The following is a 9,689-nucleotide window of genomic DNA, read 5'->3' as shown; positions in this document are numbered from 1 at the left end:
GATTGGATCCCAATTCCTTGGTTCACCAATTCTCTCTAAAAACAAACAAATTCCCAATCCCTTGGTTTAAATGTTCATAAGAAGAGATGATGCTCGATCACTGATTATACCACACAGTTTCATGGACCACAATTTGGTAGGATTACATGTCACAATATCCATCCAAACCCCAATCCAATTCACTGTGAGAAAGCTTCTCTAGCATGAATCCTCCATTCCTTTCCCAAGATTCCGAAGGATTCCAATTATGGATAGTTTCTTTCCCAAGACAACTAACCAATGGAATTAGATCGAGAAGCTTTCTAACAAAATTCAAGAGAAAAGATTGAAGAAGAAGATAAAAACTATTATTGATTCATTGAATTACAATAGAGCTCCCTAACCCAATGAAAGGGGTTTAGTGATTCATAGCTCAGAATTCAATTAAAAAAATATGAAAAGTCCAAAAGTCAAAATTCCAAAAAGTCCCCTTCTAACTTAAATTCTATCCTATTTATACACTTTCTAAATTGAGCTTCTGTTGTGTTTCTTGGGCTTTGAGGCCTTTCCTTGATTTCCTTTTGCTTTGGGTTTATGATCCATAATCCTGATGAGGCTGCTGATCCAATTCTGTATCATTCATTGAGCCAATTTAGTGATAATCAAGTAATGACACATGACTCAACAAATTGAAGTTCCAGACTCATCAATTCTTCAGGCCCAATCCAATAAACCATGATATTCAATTGGGTTTCATACCAGAGTATGTTTAAGTTAATGTTTGTGCTCAAATGCTAACTTAAACTTCAATATATTTGGCCCATAAACCCTTTCAAAAGGTGGCGTTTAAGTTGTAGTTTAAGCTTCAGTTTAAGATTAAACTGAAGCTTAAACGTGGACATGGAAGAAAGCAATCCTGGAGGGTAAATAATCGAACACGTTTAAGCTTCAGTTTAAGGTTAAACTGAAGCTTAAACGTGGAAATGAAGATTGCAACCCTGGAGGAGAAATTGGGTCGAACACGTTTAAGCTCCAGTTTAACCTTAAACTGGAGCTTAAACGTGGAAATGAAGAAAGCAACCCTGGAGGCAAATTCTGGTCGAACACGTTTAAGCTCCAGTTTAAGGTTAAACTGGAGCTTAAACGTGGAAATGAGAAGGCAACCCTGGAGGAGCAAAAACGCCGAACACGTTTAAGCTCCAGTTTAAGCTTAAACTGGATCTTAAACGTGGAAATGGCTTCCTGGTGCATAATATGGGTCGAACACGTTTAACCTCCAGTTTAAGGTTAAACTGGAGGTTAAACGTGGAAATGCTCCCTTGGTGAAATTCTTATTCTGGCGTTTAACTTCCAGTTTAAGGTTAAACTGGAGGTTAAACGCCAGTTTCAGCATTTCTCAACTTCCATGATTCTGGCGTTTAACTTCCAGTTTAACCTTAAACTGGAGGTTAAATGCCACTTTCAGCATTATATGGCTTGGCAGTTTAAGTTCCAGTTTAAGCTTAAACTGGAACTTAAACTCCACATGTGATCTTCAAGCTTCCTTTATTGATTTTGTTGCTTCCTTGCCTAGCCTCTTCTTCCCTGAAATCATCCAAACAGCTGCATCAAAGTCTTGCAAAATTTCATGAGAATTCTTCCATTCATAGCATTCAAGTAATATCACTAAAAACTCATGGAATTTGCATCAAAATTATACTGTTTGGATGATTCATTACTTTGTTCATCATTTAACCATTCTTGGTTACTTTAAGCTCAAGAAAATGCATAAAACAACTAAAACTAACAGAAAAATGCTAGTGAAACTAGCCTAAGATGCCTTGGCATCACAACACCAAACTTAATACTTGCTTGTCCCTAAGCAAGTCCTGAGTTAATTAAGAAGAAAGTATGAAACAGAAAGCAATTACATTGGCTATATTAGCAAGCATTTGAAGTTCATTAGAAGGGTTTTATGCAGAAAGTTGCAGCATCACTTTTTCATTCTTATCAGGTAAAATTATCACTTTTTCATTGCATCCATTAAACACTGCTATGGCCTCTTGTTATTCTTATGTCCTTGGCACTTTTCCCTTCTTTGTTTTTCTTTTTCTTAGAGCTCCTTTGCTCCTTGTTTGCTCAGTGTCATGTGTTGCACAAGCCTTTGGCATTTTCTTTTTCTTATCATTGCACTACACATATCCACTACAGGCATTTTAGTTCACATTTCTTCTTGAGACATTGGTGCCCAGCACCTCTTTGTGTGACTAAATATTTTGTATTTAGGTTGCTCTTGATAATGGACTTTTGGTTGATAATCCCGGGTTAGTTAACCCAAGTTACCAAGTGTTGAAACACTCCTCAGAACCTATTCATCCAAGCATATCCTTAATACATAAACACCACAGGCATTTGTCTCAGAAGTTCAAACCATTGGTGCCTAGCTTATTTTCTCAATTTTTTTTTTTGCTTTTTGGTTGCCCTTTTTTTCAGTGCCCTTTTCTTCTTCTTTTTCTTTCTTTTTCATGGCCAAAGACATTTATTTATCAAAATCCATAGACAGTACTCAACTTCTACACAAAAAATGATAATTCTACACTCTATTTCCAGTGATCTGACTAAACAATCAAGAATGCATACCACCACTTAATTCTACTTGATTTGTCACTAATTGAGCCAAGTTACTTTTGTTCAAACTTTTTTTTTATTTTTGGAAACAGAACAAGCATGGCAAGCATTTGTTTAAGAAGGTGAAGTTATATCCAAACATCTAGGCATTCACTTTATTCAAAGCAGTAAACAGACAATAATACTAGAATTTTCTCATGAAACTTAAATGACTTAAAATGAAAGAAAGCTCATAAAGACAATTCACAAACTATTATTTGATTATTAAGGAATAAGACCACCTCTCATTTGTTGCTTGGTTCTTTTTTATTCTTGGGGTCCTGCTTCTTCTTGCTTCTTACCTCTTTTTGACCACTTGTACTTCCTTTGTCTTTTCTCATGAGCTTTGTCCAGAATCCAGCCTTTTTCATTGTTTCTTCCACTCTTTTTTCAAGGATCATTGCCTTGTTTATTTCTCCTTCTTTTCTCCCTTTGAAATATTCATCAAAAGCTGGGAATGCTAGGTCCATCTTGTGTAGATGTTCCCCTATGTAGTTAAGCTTGATTTGAGAACTGATGTTGTAATCAGCTTGAACTGAGTATCTTGCATTCTGCAAAGTGGTGGCTTCCTTGATTGCCAAGATATTGGCATCTTGGTGTTGGCATATGTGGCTGAGGGATTCCTGTAATTGTAAATTCTGCTCCCTTTGCAGATCTAGGAATCTTGATTCAAAGTCCCTTTGCATGTCCATCATTTTTATGTGAAAGTCCTCTTGCCTCTCTTGAGACCTCATGTATTGTTGAGACATTCCTTCCATGATTTCCTGCATTCTGCTCATATCCATGGGGTCTCTGGGAACTTGTTGCCTTCTTTCTGGATTTCCTTGCTCTTCTTGCTCTTCTTCTCCTTCTTGCTCTGCTTCTTGCTCTGCTTCTTGCTCCTCTTCTTCTTGTTGCCCTTCTTCATTTCTTCTTTTTGTATGTCTTGGGGCAATTGGGCCAAGAGTCATTCTGTGAGCAGTTATTGCCATTCCAGGACATAGCCAATTAGGTCTTTCATCTTCAAGTGGTACGTGGGCATCGATGCATAGTCTAATGATGGTGCTAGGGAAGTGGAGCCAGGAGTCAGGGTCACTTTTCTCACTAAACTCTTGTATCTGTTCAGCAATGAGTTTATGAACTTTGATCTCCCCTCCCACCATAATGTAATGTAGCAAGATGGCTCTTTTAGGGACTATTTCTGAAGAGTTTGCAGTGGGTAGGATGGATCTCCTAACTATTGCATACCACCCTTTAGCTTCAGGTGTTAGGTCTCCCCTTCTCAAGACTCTTGGAGCCCCTCTTATTTTTCTCACCCATTCAGCTCTGATGGCATAAAGGTCTTCAGCAATAGTCGTATAGTCAGGTTCTCCTATCATCCTTTCCTCATAACTTGCTTGGCTGAAACGTATGTTTTTCAGGCCAAGAGTTTTCATGATTGCCTTGGGGCTGAAGTCAACTTCCACCCCTCTCACATAGCTTTTGTATGTGGGTTCCACGGTTGGATCCTCCCTCACTGCATTTGCATAAAACTCTTTCACCAGGTTGATGTTGATTTTAGTGATTGGCTTAGTCAAGAGCTCCCACTTCCTCTTTTTGATCTTCTCCCAAACACCTGGGAACTCATCCTTTTCAAGGTCAAAGGGAACCTCAGCTAGTACCCTTTTACGTCTCATCCATTCGGCTTGAATCTCATGGAAAACTGATTTGTATTTCCATGCATCAAATTCCCTTTCCTCCTCCATTGGCTGCTTATCTTTTCTTCTTTTGTGGCTAGATGAGGCTGCCATTGGTTCTTTAGTTTTGGCAAGTGACAAGCTAAGGTTGACAAGGTGAAGTAAGAAAGTGTTGTTAGAAGTGTGGTGAGGTTGTTTTCGACAAGAGATAGTTATGCTATAATGAAAGAAAATGTGCAAGAAGGAGATTTGGTGGTGTGGAACTCGTTTCCCAAGTGGTTCTTTATAGTGCATGCAAGTGAAAAATGGACGGCTAGGGTGATTTGTGAAGTATGGCTTGATGGTAAATATATGAATTAGGGAGAAGGACGAATTGCTTTTCACTTTCTTGGAAGTATTCTGGGTGCATTAGGTTGTACATGTAGCTATCTTTTCATGCAGAACTTCCTTTTCCCATGTGTTAGTTTCAAAGACTTGTGAACTTCCTTTTTGACCAAGAACCGTACCTCCCCCCTTGTCTTCTTCCTCCATTCTTATCCTTCCTTTCGTACCTGCACAAACAAACAAATTTGCTATTATTTTTCGGTCCATGTGAATAATGAATAGTACTTGCACATGTTTTTCATTCTTTTTGAATTGTAAATCAATGATTGTTGTCATGAGCTTAGAGCCGTGACTTTTATATGTATGCACACTTATTATTGGATACCAAACTTAGTGTTTGGTAATGTCTCCTGATGACATGAAATCCATGTTGGTTGTCCTTAATGAATGTGCATAATTCTTAATAAATCATAGTCACTTTGGCTCTTTGATCATAAACAATTTTACTACCTAAGGTAATTGAAATCAAAGTATTAAAACATGCAAATGGTGTACTTGTCATGAATTTCTAAATCCAGAGGAGCTTCTTGCTTTTCATTAACTGTGTTCAAAGAGGAACACCAAACTTAATGTTTGGTTATGCACCTTAAATGAAAGATTGAATACAATTTGATAAGATTTGGGGATGCCTTCAGGCACACCAAACTCAGAGACCAATTGTATTTTACACGCAATGTTTAGTGCACCTTATCAACAGTTGTCCTGAGGATTCAAGTTCATGCATAAGAAACCATGCTTTATTAAATGCATAGCAAAACAATAAAGAGTAAGGATACTAAAACATGGGTTGCCTCCCATGAAGCGCTTCTTTAACGTCACTAGCTTGACGGTTGTCCCTTGTTAGGGTGGATTGTAGTGCTTGATGTCTTCTCCTCTCACTATGAAAACGTCCCCATTTGATTCCTTTATGATTTCCAAATGTTCCATAGAAAGAACTTTCCTGATTGTGAACACTTGAGGGAGCTGGGAAGGAATGGTTTTGAGGCCAGGTGGGATTGGCAGATAATGACTTGATATCACTTCATCTCCCGGAGAGAAACCTTCAGTGGGAATTTTCTTGTTTCTCCACCCTCTTGGCACTTTCTTTACAATTCTTCCCTCTCTCTTGAGGATTTCTTCATTGACCCTTATGCCAGGAGGTTCCTTCTTATCTGTTTCTTTTGATTCTTGTGGCTTTAACTCTTGCAAATCTTGTTTGCCTTCCAAGGACTGTTTTAGAGTTTCAGCTGCTGGATTGCTTTCCTCCAAACACAGATGGCTACTATCATCCTTAGGCTTTTCAGATTCTGGTTCAGGCTCAGATGCAGGTTTGAAAACATGGAAAATGAGCTGTTCATCATGTATTCTCAAAATTAGCTCTCCTTGTTCTACATCTATGAGCGCTCTAGCAGTGGCTAGAAATGGCCTTCCCAAAATGATAGGGTGTAGGTAGCTTTCCTCCATGTCCAAAATGACAAAGTCTGTGGGGAAGAAATAATTTCCCACTTTCACCAGCACATTCTCAACTACCCCTTCAGCTTGCTTTTGAGTTTTGTCAGCCAGTTGTATGATTACATCAGTGGACCCCACCTCATTCAGTTGTAGCCTCTTCATAAGAGTCAGAGGCATCACATTTATGCTAGCTCCTAGATCACAGAATCCTCTGTCAATTTTTGTTTCCCCTATGATGCAGGGGATATGAAAACTTCCCGGGTCTGTTTTCTTAGAGACTATGTCCTTCTTGATGAGGGCACTGCATTCTTTGTTCATTATTACAGTTTGTCCTCCCTTCAAAACTCTTTTCTTGCTCAGCAATTCCTTCAAATACTTGATATGTGTAGGCATCTGCTGGAGGATCTCAAGAAAGGGAATATTGATATGGAGAGACTTAAATGTCTCTAAAAACCTTGAATAGGTTTTTCCTTTTTCACCTCCTCCTAACCTCTGAGGAAATGGTGCTCTTGGTTGGTAAGTTTCCAGCATGCCTTCATTTTGCAGTTCCTTGGCTTGCTCAGTTTCACTTTCCTGCTTAGCTTCTTCCACACCTTCCTTCAAGATTTCTGGCTCCTGTTCTGAGGGTCTGATTCCTTCTTCTTCTGAGACTTCCTTCAATATGGTGATGGCCTTGCATTCTTCCCATCTCACTCCCTTTTGTTCCCCTTTAGGATTCTTTTCTGTGTCACTAGGGAACACTGCAGTTGACTTGGGGGCCTGTTGAGATAGCTCTCCTACTCGAGACTCCATCCACTTGAGTTTCTCACCATGGTTCCTTAAGGTGGATCTCACATCTTCCCTAAAGCTTTTCAACTCACTTATGTCCTGACCCATGTTTGCTAGTATTCCTTCTATCCTGTTTAATTGATCTTGAAATTGTTGGTTCGGATTGGGTTGGGTAGGTTGATTATTTTGGCCATGATATGGTGGTTGGGAGTAAGTGTTTTGTGTGGCTTGGTATGATCTTTGGTTGGAGTTTTGGTATGTGGAATTATTATGTTGGTTGTGGTTGTAATGTTTGTGGTTTTGTGGTTGGCTTTGCTGGTTTCCCCACCCAAAGTTTGGGAGGTTTTTCCATCCTGGGTTGTAAGTGTTGGAATGTGGATCATATGGTTGCCTTTGCTGATTTCCCACATAGTTGGCCTCTTCCCAATCACCTCCTTCAGTGCTTATTTCCTCTTGATCTTGTGTGTGTATTGCAGCCACTTGCTTTGTGTCTAATTTCCTGGTGAGCTCTGCTAGTTGCTTGGCAAACACCTTGTTTTGGGCTAGAATTGTATCAACATGGTTCAGCTCCATGACTCCCTTAGTGTTGTGCCTCTCTGAAGCATAGTAGTACTCATTCTCAGCCACTGTCTCAATCACTTCAATGGCTTCTTCCACAGTCTTTTTCCTGTTCAATGAACCTCCTGATGAATGGTCTACAGCCTTCCTTGATTCATAAGAAAGTCCATCATAGAAAATATGCAATTGCACCCAGTCATGGAACATGTCTGGTGGGCATTTCCTTGTCAATTCTTTGAACCTTTCCCATGCCTCGTAGAGCGTCTCACCATCTTGTTGTCTAAAAGTCTGAACCTCAAATCGAAGCCTATTGACCTTTTGTGGGGGGTAGAAACGTGCCAGAAACTTGCTTTCCACCTCATCCCATGTTGTTAGGCTCCCCCTTGGGAATGATTCCAGCCACTTAGCTGCCTTGTCCCTAAGTGAAAATGGGAACAAGAGCAGTTTATAGGCATCTTCCTGGACTCCATTGGACTTCACAGTGTCGCAAATTCTCAGGAATTTTGTGAGATGTTGGTTTGGGTCTTCATTAGCACTCCCACCAAATGAACAATGATCCTCCACCAATGATATTAGCTGTGGTTTGAGTTCAAAATTGTTGGCCTGAATGGGTGGTTTCTGAATGCTGCTACCACAATTCCCAGAGGTTGGGTTTATGTATGAACCAAGAACCCTCCTCTCGGGAATGGCATTGTTTCCATCAGCCCTCTCATGGTTGTGAACTTCTCTATCCATGTTGAGATCTAGAGCTTCCTCAAAGTTTTCCTCAGATTCTCCTTCAGATTCTTCTTCTCTCAGTACTCTCTTCCCTCTTGCTTCCCTTCTAAGTTTATGAAGGGTCCTCTCTGGTTCGGTATATGGAGGAGTTGTTGTTTCTCCTCTCCTACCTGTCATACAAGAACACACCACAAGCAACAAACAAGTGGAATACTCTTGGTTAATGGAAGAGTATGGTTAGAGCAGTTGAGGAATTAATTCAAATAGTTAGTGGGTCAGTGAGTTAGTTGCTTGAATTGAAAGTCATAAGAAAGAAAAAGCAAATAACAGAGTGCAGAAATTAAAATTCAATAAGTAACTTGAACTAAATTATTAAAACACACAAAAAAATTGCTCAATCTAGTTAACTTCTAATTTGAGAATTTTCAATCGAAAACCAATCCCCGGCAACGGCGCCATAAACTTGATCTAGCCATAAACTTGATAGCTACGATTTAGGAAATTGCACAATCGGCAAAAATTCCTTCCGGCAAGTGCACCGGTTATCGTCAAGTAAAATCTCACAATAGAGTGAGGTCGAATCCCACAAGGATTGGTTGAGTGAGCAATTCGGATTAGAAGTGTGTTCTAGTTGAGCGGAATCAAGATTTAGATGAGAATTGCGGAATATAAAATTGCATGAATTAAAGAGCGAGAAGTTAAAGTGCTGAAATTCAAAAGGGATGGGGGTGATTGCATGAATTGAAATTTGCAGAATGTAAATAGAAAGGGATAGATCAGAGAGAGGGGTTCATTGGGGTCAGGAGATATTGAAATCTCCGAATCAAAACATTTTCATCTCTTCCTCAACCAATGCATTCATTGAATCTTGCTTGGCAATCTTATATGATTGGATCCCAATTCCTTGGCTCACCAATTCTCTCTAAAAACAAACAAATTCCTAATCCCTTGGTTTAAATGTTCATAAGAAGAGATGATGCTCGATCACTGATTATACCACACAGTTTCATGGACCACAATTTGGTAGGATTACATGTCACAATATCCATCCAAACCCCAATCCAATTCACTGTGAGAAAGCTTTTCTAGCATGAATCCTCCATTCCTTTCCCAAGGTTCCGAAGGATTCCAATTATGGATAGTTTCTTTCCCAAGACAACTAACCAATGGAATTAGATCGAGAAGCTTTCTAACAAAATTCAAGAGAAAAGATTGAAGAAGAAGATAAAAACTATTATTGATTCATTGAATTACAATAGAGCTCCCTAACCCAATGAAAGGGGTTTAGTGATTCATAGCTCAGAATTCAATTACAAAATATGAAAAGTCCAAAAGTCAAAATTCCAAAAAGTCCCCTTCTAACTTAAATTCTATCCTATTTATACACTTTCTAAATTGAGCTTCTGTTGTGTTTCTTGGGCTTTGAGGCCTTTCCTTGATTTCCTTTTGCTTTGGGTTTATGATCCATAATCCTGATGAGGCTGCTGATCCAATTCTGTAACATTCATTGAGCCAATTTAGTGATAATCAAGTAATGACACATGACTCAAC

At 39.2% G+C, this 9,689-nt stretch overlaps 1 non-coding gene across 1 annotated transcript; it reads left to right on the top strand.

Annotated features, from left to right (window-relative positions):
* The first annotated feature begins 7,626 nt into the window (after nucleotides 1-7,626).
* LOC112700370 (small nucleolar RNA R71) lies at nucleotides 7,627-7,730 on the top strand. Its single transcript, XR_003153276.1, has one exon. It is a non-coding gene; the product is annotated as a small nucleolar RNA R71 (small nucleolar RNA).
* The last annotated feature ends 1,959 nt before the right edge of the window (nucleotides 7,731-9,689 follow it).

This window comes from Arachis hypogaea, chromosome 6 (genome assembly GCF_003086295.3).
Source record: "Arachis hypogaea cultivar Tifrunner chromosome 6, arahy.Tifrunner.gnm2.J5K5, whole genome shotgun sequence".
Taxonomy (NCBI): domain Eukaryota; kingdom Viridiplantae; phylum Streptophyta; class Magnoliopsida; order Fabales; family Fabaceae; genus Arachis; species Arachis hypogaea.
Note: the sequence above shows the minus strand (reverse complement) of the source record. Positions and strands in the feature narration are given on the sequence as shown.